The 14,330-nt window shown below is 45.8% G+C and overlaps 1 pseudogene; it reads left to right on the top strand.

The window, feature by feature from the left end:
• Positions 1 to 14,225, top strand: part of LOC102567110 (FRAS1-related extracellular matrix protein 1-like) — a 131,505-nt pseudogene extending 117,280 nt beyond the window's left edge.
• The last annotated feature ends 105 nt before the right edge of the window (positions 14,226 to 14,330 follow it).

Below are 14,330 nucleotides of genomic sequence, written 5' to 3'. Positions count from 1 at the left end.
TACTCACTCCACTTGCCTTCTTTTGGGAATTTGCTGCCTTCCTGAGTTATGCATCTTATGAACAGAGTTTATCAACATTTGTCCATCAAAATCATTTCTCAAGGAAAATATAATGCCTGCAAAATGTAATTGTGCTGTGTTCAGTCTTATGGAAAACTTGTCAGTCAGAAAAATCAAAAGGAAAAACTGAACCTCAACTGAAATATTTTGACTTGGCTTAAAAAGCCAAAGCTAGATGTTTGGACTGAGGAATGTTAAAATGTTTCATTTCAGTCAGACAGTCCCAAATTTAAAATTTTGGGGGATTTTTTCATCTATAGCAATGCCAATATTTCAACTTATCTCAATTTAGAGTTTAAAATAAATGTTGAAATATCAGCATTTCCTACAAGTTGGACATTCTAGTTTTTGTTCAGTTCTAGTCATGGATTGGAGAAACCTGTTGTTGACTTTGTCTCTCAAATACTCAAGAGTGAGTAACACAAACATTAACATCCAACTTTCTGGGCTAATAGTGAGAGAGTAAATACTTTCCTTTTGATTTACTTTTTTAGTATTTTGTGGATAAATTTATAAAGTGGCCCAGGCACTTTGCCTGAAAATGCAAAATCCATAGAATTCCATAAAGCTGCTCAGCAAGGATTTCTCAGGGAGATATATTTTATTGGGATAAACTACATAGACAAGCTTTAGACAAGCTTTACAATGCAAGAATGAATGGCTTGATGAAGTGTCTTGCATTCAAAAGCTTGTCTAAAGTTACCCCAACTGCATAGTTGGTCCAATGAAAGATATCACCCTAAGAAATCCCTGCCTCTCACATAAGTTGTGGGTCATCACAGCTACAACATCACTTTTACACTACCCATAAAGCTGATCAACATTTTAAAAATTAATTATTTTGTTGAGGTTAATGGTATATTTCACTCCATTTTTAATATTTTTCCCTCCCTCCAAATCCTCCAGTGAAAATGTTTAAACCTTTTGTTATCCAAATTCTATTGCAGGATTCAGATTTAGGCAAGCTTTTAAGCATGGATACTTGTCCCTTTGACTTTACTTGCCATTGTTGGGATTTGTCCCCAGATCAGGACTCAGGATGGGAAAGAATCTTCCACTGAGTCCAAATCAAATCTTTCTCACCATTCACTCAGAGCTTATATCAGACCATGTCTAATATGCAGACATGTGAATCATTTCCCCAAACCTCTCATCTTCCCTGCAGCTGAATGCAGGTCTTTTAACACCAGCTGCACACAGCTCTCAGCACAGGTGTACGTTTCTGTAGTTATGAGCCAATTCTAATTTCAGACAACTACAACTGTGGCTCTCAGACCCGTTGTCTTTGGTAAATAACTCCATCCTCCTACTAGCTGCTTAAACCCTGTATGTGGATTTTACTGCTGTCTGAAGCAAACTATGCCTTTAGGTATTGGGCTAGTTTGTGACCTTAGTTACTCTGGTGACATTCACGATAACCTGTGATTTCAGGTAGAATTGCTCCATGCTTACACTAGCACACCTGGGATTTGAATCTGCCCTGTTGCTTTTTACATTATGTTTTCAGAAGATTTGAAAAAAAAAAAAAAAAAGCAAAATAGGAGGAAGCTGCATTTGGGGCAGGGAATGGCATGGTAATCAGTTTTCATAAAGTGAGACTGTCTGGTGAGCTCTGTATTTCTATGGAAAGAATTAGGCTACAAAATTGAGTTTAAAAGGATTAATAAAGAGTATAAGGGCAATCAAGATAATAGCACGTGGTTGGTACACCCTTGGCAGTAGCAGTGACACTGCAGGTTTAAGCATCCTAAGCAACAGAGGCAGAGAGAAGCAGGTTTTCCAAGACAGAAAAGGGTAACGCGAAACAAAAAATTGGCATTGGTGTGCTGATGAGCTTGTGTGTGTGCGCTGCTGCTTTTTGCCCCCCTGGAAGATGGGTGTGTCTACATGTGCCTGACTGTGCAGTTGTTACTGCACAGTCATTTAGTACGTGCTTTAGCAAAATGACTGCACAGTTACCGCTGTTGCTGCGCAGTCCCAGCAGTGCATGGGTCATTTCTGACCCTACTGCACAGTAGCAGTGGCATCACTACTCATGTCCACCTAAGCTACATTGCTGTAGCGACAAGCTATGTCACTGTAGTTTGTCACTACAGCAATATAGCATCTTGTGTACAGACACCCAGTGGGAGCTAGAAGGGACTCTCTTTACAAATTTGCTACACTGTTACATGCTACCCAGGGCCTGGAGGTGCTGCTCCAAGCACAGAACTCAGTACAGATGGGCTCAAGTGACTTAGAAGGGGAGTGCAGGTGGAAGGTGCAAGGTGTGGTGTGGATGGGGAGGTTTCATAGTTGGTCGGGTCGGAAGGGACCTGAGGAGATCATCTAGTCCGACCCCCTGCTGTGGCAGGAAAGAGTACTGGGGTCAAACGACCCCGGTCAGATGTTCGTCCAGCCTCCTTTTAAAGACCCCCAGGGTAGGAGCCAGCACCACTTCTTTTGGAAGTTGGTTCCAGGTCCTAGCCGCCCTGACAGTGACATAGCATTTCCTCATGTCTAGCCTGAAACTACCCTCCGCTAGCTATTGTCCGTTGTTTCTTGTAACTCCCGGGATTGCTCGGGGGAACAGGGAGTCTCCCAATGCCTGCTGGTCCCCCTTGACTAGTTTGTAGACTGCACCTAGATCCCCTCTCAGCCTTCTCTTTTGGAGGCTGAACAGGTTCAGGTCCCTCAGCCTCTCCTCATAGGGCCTGCCCTGCTGCCCCCTGATCATGTGGGTGGCCCTCCTTTGGACCCTCTCCATATTGGCCACATCCCTCTTGAAGTGCGGCGCCCAGAACTGGATGCAGTACTCCAGTGTCGTGTAGAGGGGGAGGATCACCTCCTTGGACCTGCTTGAGATGCATCTGTGGATGCACGACAAGGTATGGTTGGCCTTCCTGATCGTGTCCCCACACTGTCGGCCCATGTTCATTGTGGCATCAATGATGTCTCCAAGATCCTTTTCTGTCTCAACTCTGGTGAGAAGGGAGTTCCCCAGCCTGTAGGTGTGCTGCTGGTTCTTCCTCCCAGGTGCATTACCCAGCACTTGTCAGTGTTGAACCCCATCCTGTTCTCTTCGGCCCACCCCTGTAACCTGTCTAGATCTGCTTGCAGCCTGTTCCTTCCTACTAGCGTACCCACTTCCCCCCACATCTTAGTGTCATCTGCGAACTTGAACAGGGTGCTGTCTACCCCCTCACCTAAGTCACTGATGAAGTTGTTGAATAGTGTGGGCCTGAGGACCAAGCCCTGGGGAACCCCACTGCCCACATCCCTCCAGGTCAAATAAGACCTGTCCACCACCACCCTCTGGGTGCGGCCCTCCAGCCAGTTAGTGACCCATCTGACTGTGTAGGCATCAACACCACTGTCTCCTAGTTTCTTACTGAGAATGGGGTGAGAGACCATGTCGAAGGCCTTCCTGAAGTCCAGAAACCTATATCCACTGCGACACCTGCATCCAAGGACTTAGTGACCTGGTCATAGAAGGCCACCAGGTTGGTTTGACAAGACCTGCCCCTAATGAACCCATGCTGGTTGCCCCTGAGCATAACCTCCCTTGCTGGCCCTTCCTGGACATGTGCCAGGATAATTCTTTCGAAAAGCTTCCCCAGGACCGAGGTAAGACTCATGGGCCTATTGTTTCCTGGGTCCTCCTTCCTCCCTTTTTTGAAGATGGGGACCACATTGGCCCTTTTCCAGTCCTCCGGCACATCACCCGAGTGCCATGAGTGCTCGTAGAGCTGTGCCAGGGGTCCTGAATGACCCCTGCTAGTTCCTTCAGCACTCTGGGGTGGAGCTCATCAGGATCTGTGGCTTTAAATACATCCAGTCCCTCCAGAAATTCCCTGACAAGGTTCTCATTAACCCTAGGCCTGGGTGTGCCACCCACAGGGCCCTCAGGGGGGCCAGTGGGGGAGATATCTGGGTCCCTACTCAGAAATATGGAGACAAAGAAATTGTTGAATATGTCAGCTTTACCATCTGGTGAGATGGCCAGATTTCCTAGCGTGTCCTGCAGAGGCCCCATGTTACTTGGCACCTTCTTTTGCCCCCCTATGTATTTGGAAAAGGACTTCTTGTTGTCCTTGATCTGGGTCGCTAGTCCCAGCTCCATTTCCACCTTGGCCTTCCTGACCGCCCCCCCTACAGTCCCAAGCTACCAAGATATAGTCCTCTCTTGTGATGGCCCCTCCCTTCCAACGGGTGTACTCCGCCTTTTTTGTTTGGAGACGTTCCCGGATGCTTTTGGTGAGCCATAGGGGTCTTTGCGCCCTCTTGCCCCCTTTGATTCGTGTATGGATTACTTCCCTTTGAGCTTGGAGGATCGTCTCCTTAAGGAGTGACCTCTCCTCTTGGACACTCAACTCCCTCCAGCTCTGGGACCTCAGTGCTTCCCCCACAAGTCTTCTTACCTCATTAAAGTCTGCCCTCCTGAAGTTGAGGGCTGCTGCCTTGCTGGAGGCTTTTGCCACCTTGCGCTGGATGGCAAATTCCAGCAGGTGATGATCGCTATCGCCCAGGTGGTCGAGCACCCGCAGACCCCGTACCAGGTCGTCGCCCGTGGCAAGGACCAAATCCAACAAGACATCTCCCCTGGTGGGGCTGTGTACCTCCTGGGTTAGATGGAGGTCCTGTATGTCAGTTAAGAACCTGCGTGAGTGGTCAGACCTGGCTGTCTGCTCCTCCCAGCACATGTTTGGCAAGTTTAGGTCACCCATGATGACCACATCCTTGGACCTAACTATCTCCGTCAGCTGACATAAGAATTCCTGGTCTCGATCTTCTCCTTGGTTGGGTGGTCTGTAGTAGACCCCCACTGTTAAGTCCCTTTCTCCCCGACCACCTTGTACTCTAACCCAGAGCACTTCCGTTTGCTCCTCCTCTGACCCAATGATACACATTGTGGATGTGTGTTGCTCCTTGACATAGAGCGCCACACCTCACCCTTCCTACCTGTCCTATCTTTCCCATAGAGCCTGTAGCCCTTGATATTCACTGCCCAGTCATGCGTTGGGCTCCACCACGTTTCAGTGAGCCCCACTATGTCTGGGTTGGTGCTGGCTAGCAGGAGGACTAGTTCCTCCTGCTTGTTCCCCATGCTGCGGGCATTAGTATAGAGGCATTTGAGTCCTCCTGAGGATGAATGGACCGCCCCCCTAATTCCAGTGATACCCAGGCCCATGTCACTTACCTGATTATCTGTTTCTCTTGTCATCAGTTTAGGCTGGGCTGTTCCTGCAGGCGATGCTTGGCTTGCTTGTCTGAGGCTGATTTTTTTGTTTTCCAAGTATGTATGGAGTATTAAAAAAGTCTTTGATCTGGTGTCCCATGACCTCCTCATGGAAAAATTCACCAAATGTGGCCTTAGCTACACCACAGTCTGATGGCTGGGAAATTGGCTCTGAGGTTGGACCCAGAGAGTGGTGGTTGATGGCAGCGAGTCATTATGGCACTCCGTAACCAGTGGGGTCCCCCAAGGCTCTGTCCTTGGACCAGTTCTCTTCAACATCTTTATCAGCGATGTGGACATTGGTGTCAGAAACGCACTGGCTAAGTTCGCGGATGACACTAAACGATGGGGCATAGTGTCCACACCTGAGAACAGGCTAGTGATCCAGGCTGACTTGGATAAGCTTAGTAAGTGGGCAGACACAAACCTGATGACGTTCAATACTGATAAATGCAAGGTATTCCACCTTGGAAAAAAACTCCCATGGCATACTTATAGGCTCGGCAGCGCTACGCTTGCTAGCACCACTGTTGAAAGAGACTTGGGGGTCATGATTGACCACAAGATGAACATGAGCCACCAATGCAATGTTGCAGCTGGTAAAGAAAACAAAACTCTGGCTTGCATCTATAGATGCTTCTCAAGTAAATCTCAGGATGTCATCCTCCTGCTGTACTTGGCCTTGGTGAGGCCGCAGCTGGAGTACTGCATCAATTCTGGGCTCCGCAATTCAAGATGGATGTCGAGAAGCTGAAGAGAGTCCAGAGGAGAGGCACATGCATGATCAGAGGGCAAGAGGATAGGCCCTATGAAGAGAGGCTGAGCCATGGGACTCTTCAGCCTGGAAAAGTGCAGGCTCAGGGGTGACCTGGTGGCTGCCTATAAGTACACAAGGGGTGTTCATCAGGATCTGGGAGAACGTCTGTTCACCAAAGCGCCCCAAGGAAAAACAAGGACCAACAGTCATAAATTCCTACAAGACCATTTTAGGCTGGACATAAGAAAAAATTTCTTTACTGTCCAAGCCCCCAAGACCTGGAAGACTCCCTCCAGAGGTGGTGCAGGCACCTACTCTGGAATTATTCAAGAAACACCTGGATGTTTATCTTGCTGGGGTCCTTTGATCCTAGCTGACTTCCTACCCCTGGGGCAGGGGGCTGGACTCGATGATCTGTGGGGCCCCTTCCAGCCCTAATGTCTATGAAATCTATGAAATTAACAACCTCTTTGGGCTGTCACCTTGATAGCTGCTTTTTTCTCCCTGAGATGGGTCTTACTGGTACTGCTGTTTAGTTGTTATCCATCTAGATTTATTACAGATGCCCAAAATGATCCACATTCACTGGCTGCCTTTTAAAAAGCTGTCTGGTTGCTTTTGAAACTGAATAGCATTACCTGGGGTGAAGAATCTGCAGTGTTTCCTGTATTAGGTTTGCAGGAGCACAGGCAAGACTACAAACCCCTGCTTTTTATTTTCCTTAAGAGAGAGATTTGAGCAGGAGTAAACCTGGATTAGTTTGTGGTGCAAGCTGCAGCTTGCCCTTGCCTATACTTAGAGGTCAGCAGCAGGGCAGCTGCATCAGCAATGGCTGAATTGGGGCCATTTCCAAGTGCACTAAAGGCCTTTATGTTCACGCATTAAGGATGCTATGATGTAAATTTGCTGCGTCAAAGGAAGCCATTGCTGGAAATGAATTAGTACAACAAGCACTTCCTATTTTGGATGTTGCTGACAGTGCGCTCTCCCCGTCTCTCCTCACGTTTTACTGCTCCAGCCTGTTTTTGCTGCTTACTCCCATCTATTTTGAGATCTTTATAAATGAAGTTTTTGGCTGTACTTTAGCCATCACGTAACTACGTTTTTGTCTTGCTTTGGGAAAGCCATGTTCTAGCATTACCAAGATTTATACATTTGCTTTTACATATTGCAGGTGTTTCCATAAAGGCTTGGAATATCTGCCTTAAGGACCCTGGCCTGGAAGAAAACGATGAAGTGGCTAAAATTATATTGAGTGCACCTAAAAATGTGGTTTTAGGGCAGAAGAATGAACTGACTGTCAGAATTATAGACTCAATGGCAGGTAAGACAGATCGAGTTGAATATACCTAAAGGGTGTACCTTTTTAAGGCATGCGGTCCCATCCTGCCAGGTGATGATGAGTCTCTCTTCCAAATATGAGAGCACCTTTCACTGTCAGGAAGTTCTCAGCAGCTTGCTGGATAAAACATCAGTAATGGCCACAGTACCAAGCTCAAGTTATGTAAAGGATGGCCACATAATTGCATGCTATGTACACAGGGACAAACCCTGTCCCAGCCATCACCAGTCCTCTGTTCCAGCAATCTTGCCAGGGGAGGCTATGCAGTAGATCACACTTTACTGATGCTTTAAAAAGAAGCACTCTTTTTCTTGGTTAATACCCTGCTGACCCCAGCATAGCTGCTACTCTGCTGGAAAGTCAGACCCTGAACATGGTCCCATCTGGTATTAATGTGAGGCCAATGTAGAAGCTCCCCCTTTCCCATCCCTGTTCTCTGCAGAGCACTTAGAGGTTAACATGCCCTGCTACTTGCAGGAGAGCAGCAGTTCCCTTTCCCAACACTCAAACCCCACAGTACAAAAAGGGTCAAGGCCTTTTTTTTTTACTCATTTAAGGCTCTGAAACAGTGCATTTTCTGGAGTTGGCTAAGCATAACAGAACTGCTGTCTGATGACAACAGCCTGAAGCAGAACTTGACTCAAAAAGAGACATGGTAATTTCTTGTTTTGTTTTGTCTTGAAGTGAGACCAAGAAGGGCTCCTGTTACACAAAATGCAGCTGTTTTCTGAGGAGCACCAGCACTGGAAAGCACAGTGTGATAAACACTTAACTACCCTGAGTCATCTCTAAAGAGTTTTTGGATTTGGGAATGTGCTTCATGGATGAAAGCACATAGCACCCCAGAAGGAACAAACAGGTCCTGGAAAATCACTAGGTTCAGCATGCAGCATGCTTCCAGGGCTAATGCTACCTCTGAGCATATTTTAACAAACTGCTTCCTGTTCCTGTAGTGGCAGGATATCGCCATGCCCTCGCCCCCCTACTTCCACCTGTGACAAGTTCAAGGTATTTTTGGTACCATATAGTGCTTATGATCATTCAGGTATTATGCCTAGTAGTTGTGCATGAGGATTGTTCATGAAGTTTTTAAGAACAGCACTTGTCTAAGATGGTTTAGATAGGGATGATCCTGCCTTAAGCAGGTGGTTGGACCAGATGACCCCTGAAGTGTCGTTCAGTCCACTTTTCACTGATTCTATGGTTAAATTAGACTCTTTCTAAAAATACTACTGCTAATAATAATATTAATAATAAAAGGAACAGGACTTTTTGGGGGAATGATAAAATTAAACAATTTGGTACAATGGGAAAAACTGATAGGCCCCTCTACTCCCACCTCCTCTTTTTATATGGTACTTAGTGAAAGTCTGGCTGAACTGGTGGCTTGTATTCACCCTTATGTCAGCTGTAATCCATGTCTAGAGTAACTTCCTTCCCTCCCTTCTGTCAAACATTCTCCCAGGTGTTAGTTTCTTGAAGACAGTTCATGCAGATGTTGCCCAGGATAAAGATCACATATAATTAAGGCAAGAAGGAGCAGCCAGTATGCACTGCACACATTAATGCTGCCTTAAGTACAACTGTTGTCCATAGCACACTCTTCTCTGTTCTTAAAAAAAAATAAAAATCAGCCAGGGAACGGACAGCTTTGTGCTTAGCTGGTATCCCTGGTGTGTCCTTGCTAGAGAGCCCCATCATAGGCATTGAGGAAGAGGCACACAATGTATTTTGGGCAAATGAGTGCAGAACGTTGGATGTTGAGATGTGCTATCCTGTATTTTGATGAGGCTTATTCCAAGTCTGAAATGAAAACAAATTTCCTGCTGCCATAGACAAGGTTGTGTGCTGACCCAAATGTGGGTCAAGAGTGACACCGTGTGGTCAAGTTATTCTCAGCCAGCTCCACAAGGATTTATCTGTCTCTCTCTTTTCCCCTGGTTTTCTTCCCCCCACTATAGTTTGAACAAATATTTATTAAGGCAGAGGCTCATAGCCCGATGGATGAGTGTACTTCTCACTAGACCTGTGCTCTTGGAGCAACCCACCTGGGTTTTGGAGTGGAGGCTGTCACCTAAGTTGACCTGGCAGGAGTCATTTTGAGGTTCAGGACAATGCTCTAACACACAAAGGGATGCCTTGTTTAACTCCTTCCTTTGAAGCATCTGCATGGGTACTTGTTGAGGGGCAAGATGACAGGGGGAGTAGATCGAAAAACTGGCCAAACTTAGATTTGAACCCAGAGCTACAAAATGCATGAAAGTGCATGAGGCATTTGTTCCTCGGGGGTTTGGGTGCTCACTATCTCAGGACTGGACCCTGATCCATTCGGATTCTTTAAAGCTCTTCTATGAAGTTCTTATACCCATTAAAGATGTTTCCACCATGGGCAGGCTGCTCTTATTTAACATTTTTTGCTATGTGAAACTCTCAATGTCCAAGGTATTTATAAACCTCTGCCCATGTTCACAAGAGTCCGTCAAACTTTGGTTCAGATTGCACCTAGGTGAAAGAGAAATAGTGCCTCTCTGTCCTCCTCACACTTGGGTGCCATCCCTCATTCTCCTTCAACAAGCCTCAGGATATTTCCTGAAACAGCCAAGGAAAGGTGGTGGTGGTGGTCTTATTGACTAATAAAGTTTTTTTGAAGAGTATTTAATTAATTGAACCCTAATACCTAAAGTAATTGTAGAGATTGGCTCCCTTCCAGTCTATACAAACTGACCTGCAACACTTGCTGCACAAACCCCTTCACCAAACTCAACCTATTGGGATTGCATTGTCTAGCTTAAGCATGTAGAGCACATCCTCAGCTCATGAAAGATGGTTTCTGTGGAGTTACACTGACTTATGATATTTGAGCACTTGGCCCTCTGTGCTTTTTGTCGTATAAAAATTATGACTGTCCCTGCCCAAGGAATAAATGATTTTATACTCAGCAAAAGTTTCTTAATCATTCACTTATTATTTGGATCCAACTGCGGAAAGAACTAAAATTTCTGGGAAGGACCATGCATTTATGTGAAGGTAGTTAAAAGGCTTTCAGAAACCTCACAAAGATTTTTGTCTCCAATTTCCCTCCCCAACATTTAATTCTCTGTATCTACCAGCTGAAACGAAATGGGGTTTCTTTTGCACTGGTTTCCTTTGCTGTTAAAATATGAGGTGTAATTACTTAATGACATCCATGTATCAGTAGAAGCACTCATGTCGATTCAGTGGGAAAAAAGTGCTTCTGTTAGCATAATTTAGTGCATTCAGAGAACGGGTATATGCTTTACAGGCCAAAAGCATATTTGTGCTGATAGGAGCTGTATCCACAAAAACAAAGCCGGTAGCTCTGTCCATGTAGCTGTTGGGGAAGTTCATGCGTAGACTTATCTTAAGCCTGTCTGTAGTGGTGGTGCTCACCCCTACCTTGGAGGTCTTTAAGAGGAGACTGGACAAGCACCTGGCTGGGGTCATCTGACCCCAGCGCTCTTTCCTGCCCAGGGCAGGAGGTCGGACTCAATGATCTATGGAGGTCCCTTCCGATCCTAACATCTATGAATCTATCTGTATGTCTTGGACCATGAGTAGGAGGCATTCTCTTTAAAACAGTAGGAGCTGGAATCTCCCACCCTTGCCACTCAGACATGAACATGGAGCCACTTGTAGACTGAGAAGCAAAAGATGAAAATCATGTATTCAGTCTCCTAGGCCTTCTAGAGCAAGGTCATGACATTAACAATTTGACCTAAAATATATAAGAAGAACATGACAGTATACAACTCGTGACACTAAGACAGACATTCCTTTGAAGCAAATCCTGCTGCAATTTGGAATGCTTTGAATTTGGAGCACTTCAGCTCCACTCAAATGTGAAGTCTAGCCTCCTTGCCCTGGAGCACTTCAGTATGGCCATGAGGGCACACAGAGGTGATGCTTTCCAGCCAAGGGGCTGGAGAGTAGGAATCCCTGCATGCCTCTATCTTCAGTCTCCAGAGGTTCCCAAGGGCAGCAGAACATGCAGGGGAGTGCTCATTTGCTCTCTTCCTACTGTCACACCACCAGCATGGGAGACAAAGGAATCCAGAGCACTGTGGGATACACGATGCGCTGTGGAGGACCAAGCAAACCCCTGTTGCACTCCCCTGCAGGGTGCAGATGTTTCAGGAAGCACTTCAAACTGAAGCACTTTGAAGATGTTCCTCTCTTTTCAAGAGTCATTTTTAAGCATTTTGGATATTTTTAAAGTGCTTCATTGTGTGTGAACATCTGTACCCTCATTGTTTGTAGCACCTCAAACAGCACATCTGTCCATGGCCTACAAATGTAATATTTATGTTGTTGTGCTGTGTGTCTTAAAAGTAGGTGGCTGTGACTCATCAGGCTTCAGTGACACTTTGGAAATGCTGGAAAGAAGAAGTCAAGTTTCAGAAAGTGCACAGCATCCTGGTGTTTGCCTTTTAACAGTAGGAGATGGAAGATCCATCAGGACAAAAATGTGGCTGTTGAGAGGGATCAGCATCCTGGTTCTTCTTCTAGGGTGGATGTCCCTCAGACAAGTCACCTGCCTCACCATCCAGACATGGATTTTCAAGGTGTTGCTAACAGGAGGCTTGCCAGAAAATGGAGAGAAGCTGCAGGTAGCCGAAAGATGGTATGTTTGTTTAACTTTACAGGGGCAGTAGATATCTGTAGAAAGAATGTGGTATCATTGCTGGGCTATTAAACTTAGTGACCCTCCATTTCAACCACAGGCTGGTTTCATTTGGTGAAATCACTGGGTGAAATTCTGTGCTTTGTAGGCAAGCTGCCAGAGTCCCCCAAACACCATTGTTGTATTAAGTCCCACTGGATTTGCCTCTCTGTCCCATCGCTCCCTTCCTAGCATGGCTTCTCCGATTCCATGCCACAGAACAACACCTGCTCTCCCCACCTCTCATATCCCTGGGCCCCAGGTCTTCAAACACTGAGGAGAATACCAGGTAATCACTTTTTACTCCATTCCTCTCTTCTAGTGGAGTTTGACTGAGTAGAAACTGAGGACCAGGGTCTCAAACGGTCATGCTAGCAGAGAATAAGACCCTGAGCAATGAGTTAAGTTTCTGTCCCCAGGATTTGATTCAACTCTTCCCCCATTTAGCAATCTGAAAAGTTTTTGATTTCTTCTGTTGCCCTTCAGGGGGAGAGGTGCAGTATTTTATATGGTTTCTGTCTTTGCTAATGGAAAACAACAAAGTAAATTTTACTGTGTCTGAGTAATAAAAAGGGAGTGAACTGTAAGACACCTTTAAAATAGCACTTCAAACCCAGCTGCAGTGGACAGTGAGAAAAAGTTACCTTCCACTGGCTGGTTAATGGTATGCATCTCTGAACTCTGGTCTCAGACCAGTTTAGGGCACATATACACATGATGGGAGATGCTGAATACACAAGACACTGCAGGCGTTTTAATTCAAATGCCCCCTCCACCTCCACCTCACCTTGGAGCATATGTAAACATGGGCTCAGTGACCAAAGTTACCTTCATAGAAGCTCCTGGCACCCATGTTAGCAAGGAGACCAAGAAAGACATTAATGATCTCTCACCCTGGTCTAGGGCACAGATTCTGGGAATACTGATGGGGAGAGAAAGGAAATCTTGAGGTGTGCTGCCCTAATGTCATCTGCCATATACTGCAGGCTCTAGGATGATTAACATCAGTGGATTATATGGCCAGTATTTATATAAGTTTTGTCATTTGTATTTTCTTTTTTTTTTTAACAGAAGACAAGGTTAAGGTCTTTCAGCAGGGACAAATGTTATTAAATAATACATTCCTTTAGCCGCTTGCTCTATGAGGGCAAAGAAGTAAAGAAAAAAACACTATGATCCTATTAATAACAGTTCAGATTCCTGCTGACACTGCAAAAAAGTCAGTCTACAATTATGAAGATTGTTCTCTTTGCTGGTGCATTAACTGCTTTGAAAAGTTGTAATAGGAAAAAGAAATAAATGGAAATTCTGTTAACGAAACAGAACAATAAAAATAAAAGTTAGGGATGGAAGAAATCTGTTGGGTCCCATCCAGTTCTTTGCCTGCCAGGTTGGATTGTTGCCTTTGGTAATTTATGCTATAGCCAAAGAAATTAAAATAGGTTTCATTTAGTACTGAATGATGATACTCTGTACATATACAGAGTATCATCATCAGTTGTGCCTGACTAATCTAGTCTCTTTTTATGACCAGGTTACGAAACGCCTGGATGCAGGAGTAGGGGTGGATGTCGTATACTTAGACTTCAGGAAGGCCTTCAATACGATATCCCACCCCATGCTGGTGAACAAGTTAAGAGGCTGTGACTTGGATGACTACACAATCCGGTGGGTGGCGAATTGGCTAGAGGGTCGCACCCAGAGAGTCACAGTGGATGGTCTGGTTTCGACCTGGAAGGGTGTGGGCAGTGGGGTCCCGCAGGGCTTGGTCCTTGGACCGATACTCTTTAATGTCTTCATCAGCGACTTGGACGAGGGAGTGATGTGTACTCTGTCCAAGTTTGCGGATGACACAAAACTGTGGGGAGAAGTGGACAAACCAGAGGGCAGGGAACAGCTACAAGCAGACCTGGACAGGTTGGACAAATGGGCAGAAAACAACAGAATGCAGTTCAACAAGGAAAAATGAAAAGTGCTGCACCTAGGGAGGAAAAATGTCCAGCATACCTACTGCCTAGGAAATGACCTGCTGGGTGGCACGGAAGCGGAAAGAGATCTTGGAATCCTAGTAGACTCCAAGATGAACATGAGTCGGCAGCGTGACGAAGCCATCAGAAAAGCCAATGGCACTTTATCGTGCATCAGCAGATGCATGACGAATAGGTCCAAGGAGGTGATACTTCCCCTCTATCGGGCACTGGTCAGACCGTAGTTGGAGTGCTGCGTGCAATTCTGGGCACCACACTTTAAGAGAGATGTGGATAACCTGGAG

The sequence above is a fragment of the Alligator mississippiensis genome, chromosome 5 (genome assembly GCF_030867095.1).
Source record: "Alligator mississippiensis isolate rAllMis1 chromosome 5, rAllMis1, whole genome shotgun sequence".
Classification (NCBI taxonomy): Eukaryota; Metazoa; Chordata; order Crocodylia; family Alligatoridae; genus Alligator; species Alligator mississippiensis.
The sequence above is the reverse complement of the archived record's forward strand: the minus strand, read 5'-3'. Positions and strand labels throughout refer to the sequence as shown.